The sequence below is a fragment of the Tachyglossus aculeatus genome, chromosome 12 (assembly GCF_015852505.1).
Source record: "Tachyglossus aculeatus isolate mTacAcu1 chromosome 12, mTacAcu1.pri, whole genome shotgun sequence".
Taxonomy (NCBI): Eukaryota; Metazoa; Chordata; class Mammalia; order Monotremata; family Tachyglossidae; genus Tachyglossus; species Tachyglossus aculeatus.
The window spans coordinates 8,173,702-8,191,005 of NC_052077.1; the positions used below are offsets into that span (position 1 = coordinate 8,173,702).

At 44.8% G+C, this 17,304-nt stretch overlaps 1 protein-coding gene across 1 annotated transcript in view; it reads left to right on the plus strand.

Annotated features, from left to right (window-relative positions):
• The first annotated feature begins 485 nt into the window (after positions 1 to 485).
• The window catches only part of ALPK1 (alpha kinase 1), a 115,501-nt gene continuing 98,682 nt past the window's right edge, over positions 486 to 17,304 (plus strand). Inside the window, exon 1 of the mRNA XM_038754910.1 lies at positions 486 to 556. The gene's annotated coding sequence lies outside the window, so the exon portion shown is untranslated. The remainder of the gene's footprint in view (positions 557 to 17,304) is intronic.

Genomic DNA, 17,304 nt, shown 5'->3' on the forward strand with positions numbered 1-17,304 from the left:
GTAGGGCTTTGAAGGGAGGAAGAGGGCTAGCTTGGCGGATGTGTGGAGGGAGGGCATTCCAGGCCAGGGGAAGGATGTGGGCCGAGGGTCGACGGCGGGACAGGCAAGAACGAGGACACATTCCCTGCCCACAAGGAGCTCACAGTCTAGGCGGAGAAAGGGCAGTGCCATAAAGATCGTGCTTCTCTACAGAAATCCAACTCCCAGAACTGTTTGCTACAGGGTGTGGCCTGTATGTGGTGTGTCAAACGCTAGCCACTGCCAAAAGTCCCCGAAAGGAATGACACAATCTTTGGCTGAGCTTGCCTCTTTTGTTTGCTTCTTGTCTCCCGTCACTTCCTGAAACCGCGCTGGTTTCCAAGAAGCGGAGTCCTCACCAACAGCTTTAAAAAAAAATCCGTCCTTGGATCTTTTTTCTCTTTTATTTCCTCCCCTTGTCTTCCTGGAACCAAATCAGTTTATAAGAAGCAGCGCCCTTCCAGCCGATTGTAACGAAACCCCCAGGGTCATCTTAAGTTTCGTGCGTGAAGTGAGTTTTTCTGTTCTCCGAGAAAAGGTGAGTCCCGTTCCAACTTGTCGTACCGTCCTCTTGATTTCAACCCGTCCCAGGCCGCCGTGGGTTTCCTGAAGGCCACGATAGATCCGTTCAGTTTGCCCCAAAGGACAAGGCAAGAATCCAGTGGTTGGTCAACTGTGTGACTTTGGGCAAGTCACATCACTTCTCTGCGCCTCAAGTGACCTCATCTGTAAAATAGGGAAGGGATTGAGGCTGTGAGCCCCAAATGGGACAACCTGATGACCTTGTATCACAGTGCTTGGCACATAGTAAGCGCTTAACAAATACCATCCTCATCAACAACCTTTCCAGAATAGGATTGCTTCCCCGGGAACAGTATCTACTTAGAACAGCATGGTAGCAGCTCTTCCACGAGGGGCTGTTCCTCATGAGTTGACCATTCCAAGTGCTTCTAGTACTTAAGTGCTTACTCTCTACTAAGCACCGAAGCGAGCACTGGGAGAGAATATACGTGAGACATTGTCTCACGGGGAGGAGGGCGACTCATAATCTTTAGACACTTTCAGCTTGAAACCGATGGGTAGCTGTTTACTTCCTTCGATTTGAAAGGATATCTAAGCAGTCTGCATCAGCAGGGAGATCCAGGAAGTTATAAAAGAAGAAACTAAATGGATTGACTTTCACCTAGGGTGTCAATCTGGGGTTATGGCAGTTTTGAAGAGAGTACCAATGGCTTTTTCTGGAAAATCACAGATGATGGCATTGGAAGAGGTCACGCCTGTAAAATCCGTGAGAAATATACGATTGGGAGTGTCAGTTGTACTGGAGCTGGTGTCCCTGATAGTTAATTCCACATTGCCCAGGTCAATCTGGGGTTATGGCAGTTTTGAAGAGAGTACCAGTGGCTTTTTCTGGAAAATCACAGATGATGGCATTGGAAGAGCTCACTCCTGTAAAATCCGTGAGAAATATACGATTGGGAGTGTCAGTTGTACTGGGAGCTGGTGTCCCTGATAGTTAATTCCATATTGCCCAGGTGTGTACCCCCACCTCTCTTTCCTCTCTCCTTTTTAGAGAAGTGGGTTTGGAAATACATTTGGAATGTCATAGAATCAGAAGTGAGCAGGAGAACCGTTTGTGGGAATAGCACAGCGGTGAGCGGGAAGAGCAGCATGGCTCAGTGGAAAGATCCCGGGCTTTGGAGTCAGAGGTCAGGGGTTCAAATCTCAGCTCCGCCACTTGTCAACTGTGTGACTTTGAGCAAGTCACTTAACTTCTCTGTGCCTCAGTTACCTCATCTGTAAGTTGGGGATTAAGACTGTGAGCCCCCCGTGGGACAACCTGATCACCTTGTAACGTCCCCAGCGCTTAGAACAGTGCTTTGCACATAAGTGAGCCCTTAACAAATGCCATTGTTAGTATTATTATCGTTGGATGAGGATGAATGATAGAGATGGCTGTCAGTGTAAAATGTGGAATTCATAGAGCAGGAGCTCTGATCAAGGACCAAAGAGATCATAGGTTTAGAAACAAACTCTCAAATCGCATAACAGGAAAGGTCGGGGTCACTGCCTAAGGAGAAGCAGCGTGGCTCAGTGGATAGAGCACGGGGCCGGGGATCAGAAGGTCATGGGCTCTAATCCTGGCTCCGCCACTTGTCAGCTGTGTGACCTTGAGCAAGTCACTTCACTTCTCTGTGCCTCAGTTACCTCATCTGGAAAATGAGGATTGAGACCGTGAGCCCAGTTTGGGACAGGGACTGTGTCCAACCCGATTTGCTTGCATCCACCGCTGCGCTTAGTACAGTGCCCGGCACAGAACAGCGTGGCTTAGTGCAAAGAGCCCGAGCTTGGGAGTTAGAGGTCATGGGTTCTAATTCCGGCTCTGTCACTTGTTAGCTTTGTGACTTTGGGCAAGTCACTTCACTTCTCTGTACCTCAGTTTACCTCATCTGTAAAATGGGGATTAAGACTGAGCCCCACGGGGGACAACCTGACTACCTTGTATCTACCCCAGCGCTTAGAGGAGCAGCATGGCTCAGTGGAAAGAGCCCGGGCTTTGGAGTCAGAGGTCATGGGTTCGAATCCCGACTCCGCCACATGTCTGCTGTGTGATCTTGGGCAAGTCACTTAACTTCTCTGGGCCTCAGTTACCTCATCTGTAAAATGGGGATTAAGACTGTGAGCCCCACGTGGGACAACCTGATCAGCCTGTATCCTCCCCAGTGCTTAGAACAGTGCTTTGCACATAGTAAGCGCTTAACAAATGCCAATTATTATTATTATTATTAGAACAGTGCTTGGCACCTAGTAAGCGCTTAACAAATACCATCATTATTATTATTATAAATACCACAATTATTATTATTATTATTATTCAGGACTATATCCTGTCTTCAGATTAATCAAAGTTACCTTCAAAGCTCTCCTAAAAAGCCCCCTCCTCCAGGAGGCACTCGCTGATTAATCACTGCCTTGTGATGATGTTATCCCATCAGAGCGCACAACACTGGAATGTATATTTGCTCGGCTATTCATTTAATTGCCTGCATTTACTTACAGAGGAAAATGACTGGAAACCCTGAACTCTCCCATCACACTTGACAACTCCACCATCCTCCTGCCTCTCAAGGCCATAAATGGGCACTTCCCTCCACTTCTCCCACTCTTTCAACCCCCATATTCAGTCTGTTGGAAAATTCTCTCCGTTCTTCCTCCAGGGAATTTCCAGAATTGCTCTTTCATCTTCGAGCACACCGCCACCACGTTGATCCCACCATCCCGACTCATCTACCCTCTGACCTCTCGCTGATCTCCCTGCCTCCAGGCTCTCACTTCTCCCATCCCTCCCAGTTTGTACGCTTTATTCCCATCAAGCCAGAGGATTCATTGCACCTCGTTCTCTTCTCTTTGGCCCCCAGCCTCTCGTTCACACCCTTCCATCTGCCGGGAGTTCCCTCTCCCTTCACATCCAACACACCACTGATCTCCGCCCCTTCAAGGCCCTTCTGAAATCAGATCTTCCCCGGGAAGACTTCCAGGATTGATCATTATAATTGTGCTATCTGTTAAGTGCTTACTACGTGCCAGGCACTGTACTAAGCACCGGGGTGGATACAAGCAAACGGGTTGGACACAGTCCCTGCCCTACATGAGGCTCACAGTCTCAATCCCCACTTTACAGATGAGGTAACTGAGCCCCAGAGAAGTGAGGTGACTTGCCCAGGGTCACACAGCAAACAAGTGGCAGAGCCAGGATTAAAACCCGTGACCTTCTGACTCCCATGGCCGTGCTCTAGCCATTACGCCATGCTGCTCCAATCTCTGATCTTCACACCATATATCCCCATGGCCACTTCAGAACTTTCAGAGTACTCACAACCCCTATTACACTTCTGTACATATCTTTATTCCTCCTGGATGTAATTATCACACTGTCTCCCTCACTAGCTTGTCAACTCCTTCCTTCTTTCAATCCTATTTATCGAGTGCTTACTGTGTGCAAAGCACCATACTAAGTGCTTGGGAGAGTACAAAATAACAATAAACAGACACATTCCCTGCCCACTGAATTCTCCTAAGTGTTTAAAGTGCTCTTCAAACAGTAACTGTGCAGTATTTACTATTGTTTGTTTGATTGTGTTATCCCCTTTCTCATTACTAAGGCATTCAAGAGTTGGCTATATTGAAAACCAAACGGTTACACGTGTTTCCTTTATTAATTCTTTTTCCTCTCCTTGCCTGGCTGTTTTGTGGGTTTTTTTGCGGGGGAGGGAGGTCGTTTCCAATTTATTTTCTGCAATGTCATCGCTCTCTTCCTCACTCCAATCTCATAAATTTAAATCATTTCAGTAGATGGAAGACTGCCAGTAAAGACTTTCCAAAATGACCACTGTAAAACAGAGCAAAAATGTTCTGCCCCTATATCGTTCCCGCAACTCTTGGCAGTTTTGATCGTAAACTACAAACAACAACAATAATAATAATAACAGTATTTGTTCCGTGCTTACTATATGTCAAGAACTGTTCTAAGCGCTAGGGTAGCTACAAGCTGATCAGGTTGGACACAGTCCCTGTCCCTCATGGGGCTCACAGTCTTAATCCCCATTTTACAGATGAGGCAGCAGAGGCACAGAGAAGTTAAGTGACTAGCCCAAGGTCATCCAGCAGCAGGCAAGTGGCGGAGCTGAGATTAGAACCCAGGCCTGATTTTTTACTCCCTGGCCCAAGCTCTTTCCATTAGGACAGACTGCCACATATGATCGTGGATTAAATTTTGAGGGCTAGAACATTTAAATGTCTTTAGTAACTATAAAATGAGACCACTTGAGGCAGCTCTTGAAAATCTGTGGAAATCTTGTCCAGCTAAATTTTCTCTTTGGAAATCCATCTACTTCTGGTTATACTTCTAGTTTAGGAGAGTCCCGTTATCGTTTGTTTGGGTCATTTCTTGTGCCCGGGACCAAATTGAAGATTTGAGGCTGGATTCATTCATTCTTTCAACTGTGTTTATTGAGCACTTACTGTGTGCAGAGCACTGTACTAAGCACTTGGGAGAATGCAATATAACAAAAGAGACACATTCCCTGCCCACAATGAGCTTACAGTCTAGAGGGTGAGACAGACATTAATAAAATAAATTAATAAATTACAGGTATGTACATAAAATGCCGTGGAGCTGGGAGGAAGGATGAATAAAGGGAGCAAGTCAGGGAGACGTAGAAGGAAGGGGGAGAAGAGGAAAGGAGAGCTTAGTCAGAGAAGGCCTCTTGGAGGAGATGTGTCTGTTGGCTATTCATTCAATCGTATTTATTGAGCGCTTACTTTATTTATTATTTATTTATTATTTATTTATTTATTGTGCTTATTTATTGTGCTCCGCTTACTAAGCACTTGGTAAGTACAAGTGCTCTGTACTAAGCGCTTGGGAAGTACAAGTTGGATATCCTTCTAGACTGTGAGCCCGCTGTTGGGTAAGGACCATCTCTATCTGTTGCCAACTTGTGCTTCCCAAGCACTTAGTACAGCGCTCTGCACACAGTAAGCGCTCAATAAATACGATTGAATGAATGAATACGAGAGGGAGGGCAGGACATGGGCGAGGGGTCAGTGGCGAGACTGACAAGATCGAAGCACAGTGAAAAGATTAGCTCTAGAGCAGCAAAGTGTGTTGACGGTCGTAGAAGGAGAAAAACGAGGTGAGGTGGGAGGGGGAAAGGTGATGGACTGATTTAAAGCCAACGGTGAGGAGTTTTTTTGCAGAGATGGATGGGCAACCACTGGAATTTTTGGAGGAGTGGGGAAACATGGCCTGAACATTTTTTCTAGAAAAATGATCTGGGCAGCAGAGTGAAGTACAGACTGGAGTGGACAGAAGGCTGGAGGCCCCGCCAAGTTTGATGGGAAGAGACTAGTATGTTTGGTTTTGTTCTCTGTCTCCCCCTTTTAGACTGTGAGCCCACTGTTGGGTAGGGACTGTCTCTATATGTTTGCCAATTTGTACTTCCCAAGCGCTTAGTACAGTGCTCTGCACATAGTAAGCGCTCAATAAATACGATTGATGATGATGATGATGACAGAAGGCAGGAAGTCAGCAAGAAGGTTGAAGCAGAAGTCAAGGTGGGATTTAAGTGCTCGGTTCAACATGGTAGCAATTTGGATGGAAAGGAAAGGGCAGGTTTTAACCATGTCGTGAAGGTAGAACTGACGAAATTTAGTGACAGAGTGAATATGTGAGTTGTATAAGAGACATAAGTGGGGGGTAATGCCAAGGTTACCAGCTTGTGAGATAGGGAGGAAATTGGCATTGTCTTCCATGATGGGAATATAGTAATTTGTAATCTCTAATCTCCGTACCCTCAGTTTTCCCTACTGCGCAACTTCAGTACTACCTAAGCACTTACCCAAGTACCCACAACTCACCCACCTCTCCCAGAGGTATTTATGTTTCACCGCAGTACTTCCTCCCGTCTGTAATGTTCTTAGTATCTGTTTCGCCATGGGCCACCTCCCCAACCCGCTATCGATTGTATGTTCCTTGAAGAGAGGGATAACCATTACTACTGCTGTTGTATTCTCCCAAACGCTTAGTACAGTGCTTTTTGTACATTAGGCATTCAATAAATACTCTTGGTTAACTGATGGATGGATATGCTGCAATTGAGAGTGAGAGAATAGATATAAATGAGTCAGATAAATGCATAAGCAGTGACTGCTGGAATGGATAATATTAATAATAATAATAGTGATAGGATGGGATGTCCCCCTTTAGACTGTAAGCTCATTGTGGGCTGGGGAATGTTTCTATCAACTCTGTTGCATTTCACTCTCCCTAGCTCTTAGTATAAAAAGAAGAAGAAGAATTGTGGTATTTAAGTGCTCACTGTCTGCCAGGCATTACAGCAAGCTCTGGGTAGATGCAAGCAAATTGGGTTGGATAAAGGCCCTGCACCACATGAAGCTCACTGTCTTAATCCCCATTTTAAGATGAGGCAACTGAGACCCCGAGAAGTGATATGACTTGCCTAAGATAATAATAATAATAATAATGGCATTTATTAAGCACTTACTGTGTGCAAAGCACTGTTCTAAGCGCTGAGGGGATACAGGGGGATACAAGATCACAGAAGACACGTGGAGGAGCTGGGATTAGAACCCATATCCTAATGATTCCCAGGCCCATCCACTAGTATAGGGTTCTGCACACAGTAAGTGCTCAAGAAACACCACTGATTTGATTGTTTTTTATGGTATCTGTGAAGCGCTTACTATGTGCCAGGGACCGTACTAGGTGCCGGGGTAGATTCCTGTCTCAGGTGAGGGTGTGGTTGAAAGTCCTACGTGCAGCTCTGTTGGTGTAATAAACATCTCCCGGAAATCTCACACTTGAGTGGGAGGACGGGTAGATTCGAACTCTCCTTAGATGACTAAGCCTGTCTCCTCATCAGACCGAGACGCGGCAGAACGAAGGAAAAAGGACTGACCCTCTGATTATACACAGGAAAGGAGACTGGAAGCTCATTGTTGGCAGACGATGTGTCTGTGGTTGTATTGGACTTTTCAATCGTATTTATTGAGCGCTTACTGTGTGCAGAGCACTGTACTAAGCGCTTGGCACTGTACTAAGCACTTGTACCCTCCCAAGTGCTTAGTACAATGCTCTGCCCACAGTAAGCGCTCAATAAATACGATCTAATGAAAACTCATAAGACTGTTAATGATGAAAATATAAAGGGAAAGTGAGAAGAAAAGATCGCATCTCTGTTGCTCCTGTCCCTGAAGATCTGTCTCACGACAGGTCGTCACCACTGTTGAAGAATCCAAGGATAATAATAATAATAATGATGGCATTTGTTAAGCGCTTACTATGTTCAAAGCACTGTTCTAAGCTCTGGGGAGGCTACAGGGTGATCAGGTTGTCCCACGGGGGGCTACCAGTCAATCCCCATTTTACAGATGAGGTAACTGAGGCCCAGAGAAGTGAAGTGACTTGCCCAAAGTCACACAGCTGACAATTGGCTGTGCACATAGTAAGCGCTTCACAGATACCATAAAAAACAATCAAATCAGTGGTGTTTATTGAGCACTTACTGTGTGCAGAACCCTATACTAGTGGGTGGGCCTGGGAATCATTAGGATGTGGGTTCTAATCCCAGCTCCTCCACGTGTCTTCTGTGATCTTGTATCCCCCTGTATCCCCCCAGCGCTTAGAACAGTGCTTTGCACACAGTAAGTGCTTAATAAATGCTTTGCACACATAGTAAGCGCTTAACAATATATATACGTATATATGTGTATATATATAGTATATATTGTATATCTATGTATATCACATGTATATGTATATATGTTTGTACATATTTATTACTCTATTTTATTTGTACATATTTATTACTCTATTTTATTTGTACATATTTATTCTATTTATTTTATTTTGTTAATATGTTTTGTTTTGTTCTCTGTCTCCCCTTTCTTGACTGTGAGCCCACTGTTGGGCAGGGACCGTCTCTATATGTTGGCAACTTGTACTTCCCAAGCCCTTAGTACAGTGCTCTGCACACAGTAAGCGCTCAATAAATACGATTGAATGAATGAATGAATGAATTGGCGGAGCCGAGATTTGAGCCCACGACCACTGACACCAAAGCCCGTACTCTTTCCAAGGATGAGCTTTGACAATTAGCCTGAAATCAAGGAGTCGTCTCCAGGAGGTGTCCTTTGGAACGTTTCCTCTTAACTGGGAATATTAACAAGAAAATATCAAGAAGAACCAGCCGGGGGGAGTCACCCTTGCTCCCAGTGACCTTCTCTACTGTCCTACTCATTCAATCAATCAATCGTATTTATTGAGCACTTACTGTGTGCAGAGCACTCTACTAAGCGCTTGTGAAGTACAAGTTGGCAACATATAGAGACAGTCCCTACCCAACAGTGGGTCATTCCTATGCAGAGCAGAAGTGATTGTGCTTGGGTGACTTGCCCAGTTTTGGGTTTTGTTTTTTTTTTTAAATGGTGTTTAAGTGCTTAGTACGTGCCAGGCACTGTACTGAGCGCTAGGGCAGTTGCAAGATGGTTGGGTTGGGCCCAGCCCCTGTCCCACATAGGGCTCACGGTCTTAATCCCTATTTTACCGACGAGGTAACTGAGGCAAGAGAAGTAAAGTGATTTGCCTAAGGTCACACAGAAAGGAAGTGGCAGATCTGGGATTAGAACCCAGGTCCTTTGATTCCCAGACCCGGTTCTCTCTCCTGTCAGGCCACGCTGCGTCTCCGCAGTGTCTCCGTTCCGGGTTGCCAACAGGCAGCCGGGATTTGGCCAGCAGGATCATCCCTCAGTCCCACGAGGGGAAGAGTCCCTTATCAGAGAAGCAGTGGGGCTCAGCGGAAAGAGCCCGGGCTTTGGAATCAGTGGTCATGGGTTCAAATCCTGGCTCTGCCACTCATCAATCAATCAATCAATCAATTGTATTTGTTGAGCGCTTACTGTGGGCAGAGCACTGTACTAAGCGCTTGGGAAGTACAAGTTGGCAACATATAGAGACGGTCCCTACCCAACAGTGGGCTCACAGTCTAAAAGGGGGAGACAGAGAACAAAACCAAACGTACTAACAGCTGTGTGACTTCGGGCAAGTCACTTCACTTCTCTGGGCCTCCTCATCTGTAAAATGGGGATAAAGACTACGAGCCCCACGCGGGACAACCTGATCACCTTGTAACCTTCCCAGCTCTTAGAACAGTGCTTCGTACATAGTAAGCGCTTAATAAATGCCGTCATCATTATTATCATCACTGCTACCTTCCTCCTCGTCGTGGAAGTTTCCATCCTCAGCCCACCGCGGTCCTCAGGACTTCCTATCCCGTGTGGTTAGCGCGCTGCTCTTGAGCCGTACTTGCACCTGCAGATGTGTCAGTTTTGAACATGGAAGATAGCTGCATAGAAAGACAAGGAGAGCTGGAGCCTCATAATCATAATTATTGTGAAAATGATCAAACACTTACTATGTGCCAAGCACTGAACTAAGCACTAGGGTAGATGCAAGGTAATCAGGCAGGACACAGTTCCTTGTCCCACATGAGACTCACAGTAGAAGTAGGAGGGGGCATAAGGTTTTTAATCTCCATTTACAAATGAGGTCCAGGGAAGTTAAGTGACTCGTCCAAGGTCACACAGCAGGCAAGTGGCAGAACTGAGATTAGAACCCAGGCCCTCTGACTTTCAGGCCTGTGGCTTTTCCGCAACTCTTCTTTAGAGTCTTTTTTTCCCCACTCATGACGCTTTACATTTGCTACCATTTTTTTTCTCAAGTCCATCCTGTTCATTCAATCGTATTTATTGAGCGCTTACTGTGTGCAGAACACTGTACTAAGCGCTTAGCACTGTACTAAGCGCTTCCATCACATCAGCGTGGCTTAGTGGAAAGAGCCCGGGCTTTGGAGTCAGTGGTCATGGGTTCGAATCCTGGCTCCGCCACATGTCTGCTATGTGACCTTGGGCAAGTTACTTCCGTGCCTCAGTTCCCTCATCTGTAAAATGGGGATTAAGACTGTGAGCCCCCCGTGGGACAACTTGATCACCTTGTATCCCCCCGGCGCTTAGAACAGTGCTTTGCACATAGTAAGTGCTTAACAAATGCCATTGTTGTTATTATTATTATTATTATTATTATCCAGACACCCATTTCTCCCCCCACCCCCAAGTTTTTTTTCTTCCCCATCCTTCTCTGGCCATGGTATTCGTTAGCAAGGATATTTATTAAGAACAGTGTTCTGCATTGTTCTAAGCCCTAGGGCACATACAAGATTATTAGCGAGTCCTTCACGGACTCACAATCTGAGAGGGAGCTTGGGTATCTTATACCCCATTTTACAGATGAGGAAACTGAGGCATAGGGTGTTAAGTGTCTTCCTCGAGGTCATGGAGCAGGGTTAAGAATGGGTACAAGACAGAGCTCAGGTCTCCTGATTTCCCCGTCTTGTGTTCATTTATTCATTGCAGGAACTTGGCAATTAATCAGAAAAGGCTTTAGCACAACTCTTCGATTAGGGCTCTTTTTCACGTCCTTGCGTGTTGCTTCTTCCTTCTCGGATGAGAAACAGAATCTCTTGATTTGGTTGAGTCTTCTCTAACCATTGCAAAGCCACCAGATAGATTTCCCCTCCTCTGTCAGATGCCTTCAGTAATTTCTGGATTAGTAATTTAGTTAGCAATTATTTTCTCATGGTTGCCGGATTTGTTTTTATTTTCTGGCCTCGGGAGTTTTTGCAAATTAGAACTGATTAGAAACGGTGTGAATGCAAATATTGGGTCAACTAGGAACCGTTGAATGTGCCTCAAACACAGAGCAGAGCAGAGATAAATTAATTTGGGCTGGACATATCTCCTACTCCCCACTAAACTCTCTGATCCAGCCCGGTCACCAGTGCTGCTATTGTAAAACTCTTGAGGGCAGGGATCATGTCTACCAGCCTTACTTCATTCACTCAATCAATCAATCGTGTTTATTAAGCGCTTAATGGGTTCAGAGCACTGTACTAAGTGCTTGGGAAAGAACAGTGAGGCACTAAAGAGTGACAGTCCCTGTCCACAGCGAGCTCAGAGTCTGGGGGCTGGGGAGACAGATATTACAAATAAGCAAACATCAATATAAATAAATAAAATTATAGATATATACGTAAGTGCTGCGAGGCCAGGAGAGGGGGGAAGAGCAAAGGGAGCAAGTCAGGGATGTGCAGAAGTTCATTCACTCATTCATTCAATCGTATTTATTGAGCGCTTACTGTGTGCAGAGCACTGTACTAAGCACTTGGGAAAGAGAAATGCAGCAATAAAGAATGACAATCCCTGTCCACAGCGAGCTCACAGTCTGGGGGCGGGGGAGACAGAGGTTACAAATAAGCAAACATCAATATAAATAAATAAAATTATAGATATATACGTAAGTGCTGTGAGGCCAGGAGAGGGGGGGAAGAGCAAAGGGAGCAAGTCAGGGGGATGCAGAAGTTCATTCATTCATTCATTCAATCGTATTTATTGAGCGCTTATTGTGTGCAGAGCACTGTACTAAGCGCTTGGGAAGTACAAGTTGGCAGCATATAGAGCCGGTCCCTACCCAACAGTGGGCTCACAGTCTAGAAGGGGGAGGCAGACAACAAAATAAAATAAATAGAATGGTAAATATGTGCAAGTAAAGGGTAGGGTCTGTCTCTATATGTCGCTGACTTGTACTTCCCAAGCGCTTGGTACAGTGCTCTGCACACAGTAAGCGCTCAGTAAATATCATTGAATGAATGAATGAATGAATGAAATAAAGTAATAAATATGTACAAACATATATACAGGTGCTGTGGGGAGGGGAAGTGGATGGGAGATGAGTGGGAGTGGGAGAGAAGTGCTTAGAACAGTGCTCTGCACAAATAACAGCGTGGCTCAGTGGAAAGAGCCCGGGCTTTGGAGTCAGAGGTCCTGGGTTCAAATCCCGGCTCCGCCACCTAGCTGGGTGACTTTGGACTTCGACTTAACTTCTCTGGGCCTCAGTTCCCTCATCTGTAAAATGGGGATGAGGACTGTGAGCCCCCCGTGGGACAACCTGATCACCTTGTAACCTCCCCAGCGCTTAGAACAGTGCCTTGCACATAGTAAGCGCTTAATAAAAAATGCCATCGTTATTATTCATCATCATCATCATCATCAATCGTATTTATTGAGCACTTACTATGTGCAGAACACTGTACTAAGTGCTTGGGAAGTACAAATTGGCAACATATAGGGACAGTCCCTACCCAACAGTGGGCTCACAGTCTAAAAGGGGGAGACAGAGAACAAAACCAAACATACTAACAAAATGAAATAAATAGAATAGATATGTACAAATAAAATAAATAAATAAATAAATAGAGTAATAATTATTGATGCCAATGAAGACGTTTCCTATTTTTCCGTTCTGCCTTCTCCCCGCCAGGGGGCGCCAATGATATAGAAAAAGACCTGCTTTTTTGGGGTGTAGTTGTTTCGAATTTCTTCCTTCAGAAGAAGTCATTCATATGGCAAATGTGTGAATAATAATAATGGTATTTGTTAAGCGCTTACTATGTGCCAAGCCCTGTTCTAAGCGCTGAGGGAATGCAAGGTGATCAGGTTGTCCCACATGGGGCTCACGGGGAGGCAGAGGTCCTGGGTTCAAATCTCCGCTCCACCACTTAATAATAATAATAATGATGGTATTTGTTAGGCGCTTACTATGTTCTAAGTGCTGGGCACTGTACTTGTCAGCTGTGTGACTTTGGGCAGTCACTTCACTTCTCTCTCTCTTCTCACTCCTCTCCCCCTCGTCCCCCTCTCCACCCCCCCATCTTACCTCCTTCCCTTCCCCACAGCACCTGTATATATGTTTGTACATATTTATTCCTCTATTTATTTATTTATTTTACTTGTACATATCTATTCTATCTATTTTATTTTGTTAGTATGTTTGGTTTTGTTCTCCGTCTCCCCCTTTTAGACTGTGAGCCCACTGTTGGGTCGGGACCGTCTCTATATGTTGCCAGCTTGTACTTCTCAAGCACTTAGTACAGTGCTCTGCACACAGTAAGCGCTCAATAAATACAATTGATTGATTGATTCTCTGGGCCTCCGTTCCCTCATCTGTAAAATAGGGATTAAGACTGTGAGCCCCATGGGGGACAACCTGATGACCTTATATCCTACCCAGCGCTTAGAAAAGTGCTTTGCACATAGTAAGCGCTTAACAAATGCCATTATTATTATTATTATTAATCCCCGTTTTACAGATGAGGTAACTGAGGCCCAGAGAAGTGAAGTGACTTGCCCTAAATCACACAACTTTGGCGGCGGAGCCGGGATTAGAACCCATGACCTCTGACTCCCAAGCCCGGGCTCCTTCCACTGAGCCACGCTGTTTCTCCAGACCACATGCTTAAAGTAGCACCTTTTTAAAAAAAAACTCACAAATAACAGAGTTAGATGTTCAAATGCTTTTTTTATGCGATCTGTTAAGCAATTAACTATGTGCCAGGCTTTGTACTAAGCACTGTGAGCCCGCTGTTGGGTAGGGACCGTCTCTCTATGTTGCCAACTTGTACTTCCCAAGCGCTTAGTACAGTGCTCTGCACACAGTAAGCGCTTAATAAATACGATTGAATGAATACAAGCGAATCAATTTGGTAACAGTCCATGTCCCACATAGGGCTCGCAGTCTTAATCTCCAATTTACAGATGAGGTAACTGAGGCACAGAGAAGTTAAGTGGCTAGCCCAAAATCATATAGCTAATAAGTGGCAGAGCAGGAATTAGAACCCAGGTCCGTCCGACTCCCAGGTTTTCTGCCTATTGAGACTTTATAAATGAGTGTCCATTCGTGGAGGTGAGGGTCATTTATTTGTAATACTAATTGTGGTATTTGTTAAGTGATTACTGTGTGCCAGACACTGTACAGAGCACTGGGGTGGATACAAGGAAATTGGGTTGGATACAGTCCCTGTCCCGCATGGGGCTCAGAGTCTTAATCCCCATTTTGCAGAAGAGGTAACTGAGGCACAGAGAAGTCTAGTGACTTGCCCAAAGCACACACCAGACAAGTGGCAGAGCCGGAATTAGAAACCATGACCTTCTGACTCGCAGACCCGTGCTCTATCCAAGAGACTGAAGAGACCCTCCAAGGCCCTCTAGTAGAAAGAACACGGGCTTTGGAGTCAGAGGTTGTGGGTTCAAATCCCGCTCCGCCACTTGTCAGCTGTGTGACTTTGGGCAAGTCACGTCACTTCTCTGGGCCTCAGTTACCTCATCTGTAAAATGGGGATTAAGACTGTGAGCACCCCATGGGACAACCTGATCACCTTGTAACCTCCCCAGAGCTTAGAACAGTGCTTTGCACATAGCAAGCACTTAATAAATGTCATTATTATTATTATTATTATTATTATTATCAAGATTCCGGCAGAGGCAGTTTGGCCCATCAGGCATTTACAAGAACACAGCTGGTATCGAAAATGGGAAGGAAAGGAGGAAAGAGAAAGAAGTAGAGTTAATAGGAGCTAACTTTCTCAGTTATCATCAATCGTATTTATTGAGCGCTTACTGTGTGCAGAGCACTGTACTAAGCGCTTGGGAAGTACAAATTGGCAACATATAGAGACAGTCCCTACCCAACAGTGGGCTCACAGTCTAAAAGGTATGGCTCTTTCCAGTCAATCAGTGATATTAATTGAGCACTTACTATGTGCAGAGCACTGTACTAAATGCTTGGGCGATTGCCCAATTTCGCTGACTACTGAGATGGGACTTTCACTTGGACTCGCACGCTTTACTCAACCCTCCCTCAGCCCCACAGCATTTCTGTGCATATCCATAATTCATTTATTCCTATTCATGTCTGCCTCCCCCTCTAGACTGTGATCTCGCTGTGGGCAGGGACTATGTCTGTCCAACTCTGTTATGTACACTTAGTACAGTGCCCCGCGCGCAGTAAGCATTCAATAAATATGACCGATTGATAGACTTTAAGCTCGTTGTAGGCAGGGAATGTCACCATTTATTGTTGTATTTTCTCAAGCGCTTAGTACAGTACAGTAAATATTTATTTTACTTGTACATATCTATTCTATTTATTTTATTTTGTTAGTATGTTTGGTTTTGTTCTCTGTCTCCCCCTTTTAGACTGTGAGCCCATTGTTGGGTAGGGACCGTCTCTGTATGTTGCCAACTTGTACTTCCCAAGCGCTTAGTACAGTGCTGTGCACACAGTAAGCGCTCAATAAATACGATTGATGATGATGCTCCGCACACAGTAAGCGCTCAATAAATGCGACTGAATAAATTGAACGAGCGATTGATAGATTGATGGGCTAGGCATGGCGTGGCTGAACCTCACTCTAACAGGCCCTGAAATTTCCGTCTAGGAAGGACAGTTTCTTGGTGCCGCGGATTCCTGGTGCGTCTGTGCATTTTCCTCAGCAATGTTGCTGACTGAAAACAAGGTCATCTGAAGCAGTCCTATTTCGTCATCATCATCATCAATCGTATTTATTGAGCGCTTACTATGTGCAGAGCACTGTACTGAGCGCTTGGGAAGTACAAATTGGCAACGTATAGAGACAGTCCCTACCCAACAGTGGGCTCACAGTCTAAAAGGGGGAGACAGAGAACAAAACCAAACATACTAACAAAATAAAATAAATAGAATAGATATGTACAAGTAAAATAAATAAATAAATAGAGTAATAAATATGTACAAACATATATACATAGTATATTTGTCTGTAGTTTAACAAAGATGCATCCTATATACCCTGAATATAGGCAGAGTCTTGGGGAAGAGCGTCTCTCACACTACACGCCCCGCATTCCAATGAGACTTACGAAAGGTTGATTTTTTTTCAAAAGAGGTGGAGGAACCGTTGGAAACAGTGTGGCCCAGTCTCCCCCTTTTAGACTGTGAGCCCACTGTTGGGTAGGGACTGTCTCTATGTGTTGCCAATTTGTACTTCCCACACGCTTAGTACGGTGCTGTGCACATAGTAAGCACTCAATAAATACGATTGATGATGATGATCCCCCCCCTTCTTACCTCCTTCCCTTCCCCACAGCACCTGTATATATGTACATATGTTTGTACAGATTTATTACTCTATTTATTTTACTTGTACATAGCTATTCTATTTATTTTATTTTGTTAGTACGTTTGGTTTTGTTCTCTGTCTCCCCCCTTTAAGACTGTGAGCCCACTGTTGGGTAGGGACTGTCTCTATATGTGGCCAATTTGTACTTCCCAAGCGCTTAGTACAGTGCTCTGCACATAGTAAGCGCTCAATGAATACGATTGATGATGATGATGGTGATGATCCCCCCCTTCTTAACTCCTTCCCTTCCCCACAGGACCTGTATATATGTATATATGTTTGTACATATTTATTACTCTATTTATTTTACTTGTACATAGCTATTCTATTTATTTTATTTTGTTAGTACGTTCGGTTTTGTTCTCTGTCTCCCCCTTTTAGACTGTGAGCCCACTGTTGGGTAGGGACTGTCTGTATATGTTGCCAATTTGTACTTCCCAAGTGCTTAGTGCAGTGCTCTGCACATAGTAAGCGCTCAATAAATACGATTGATGATGATGATGATGATCCCCCCTTCTTACCTCCTTCCCTTCCCCACAGCACCTGTATATATGTGTGTATGTTTGTACAGATTTATTACTCTATTTTACTTGTACATATCTATTCTATTTATTTTACTTTGTTAGTATGTTTGGTTTTGTTCTCTGTCTCCCCC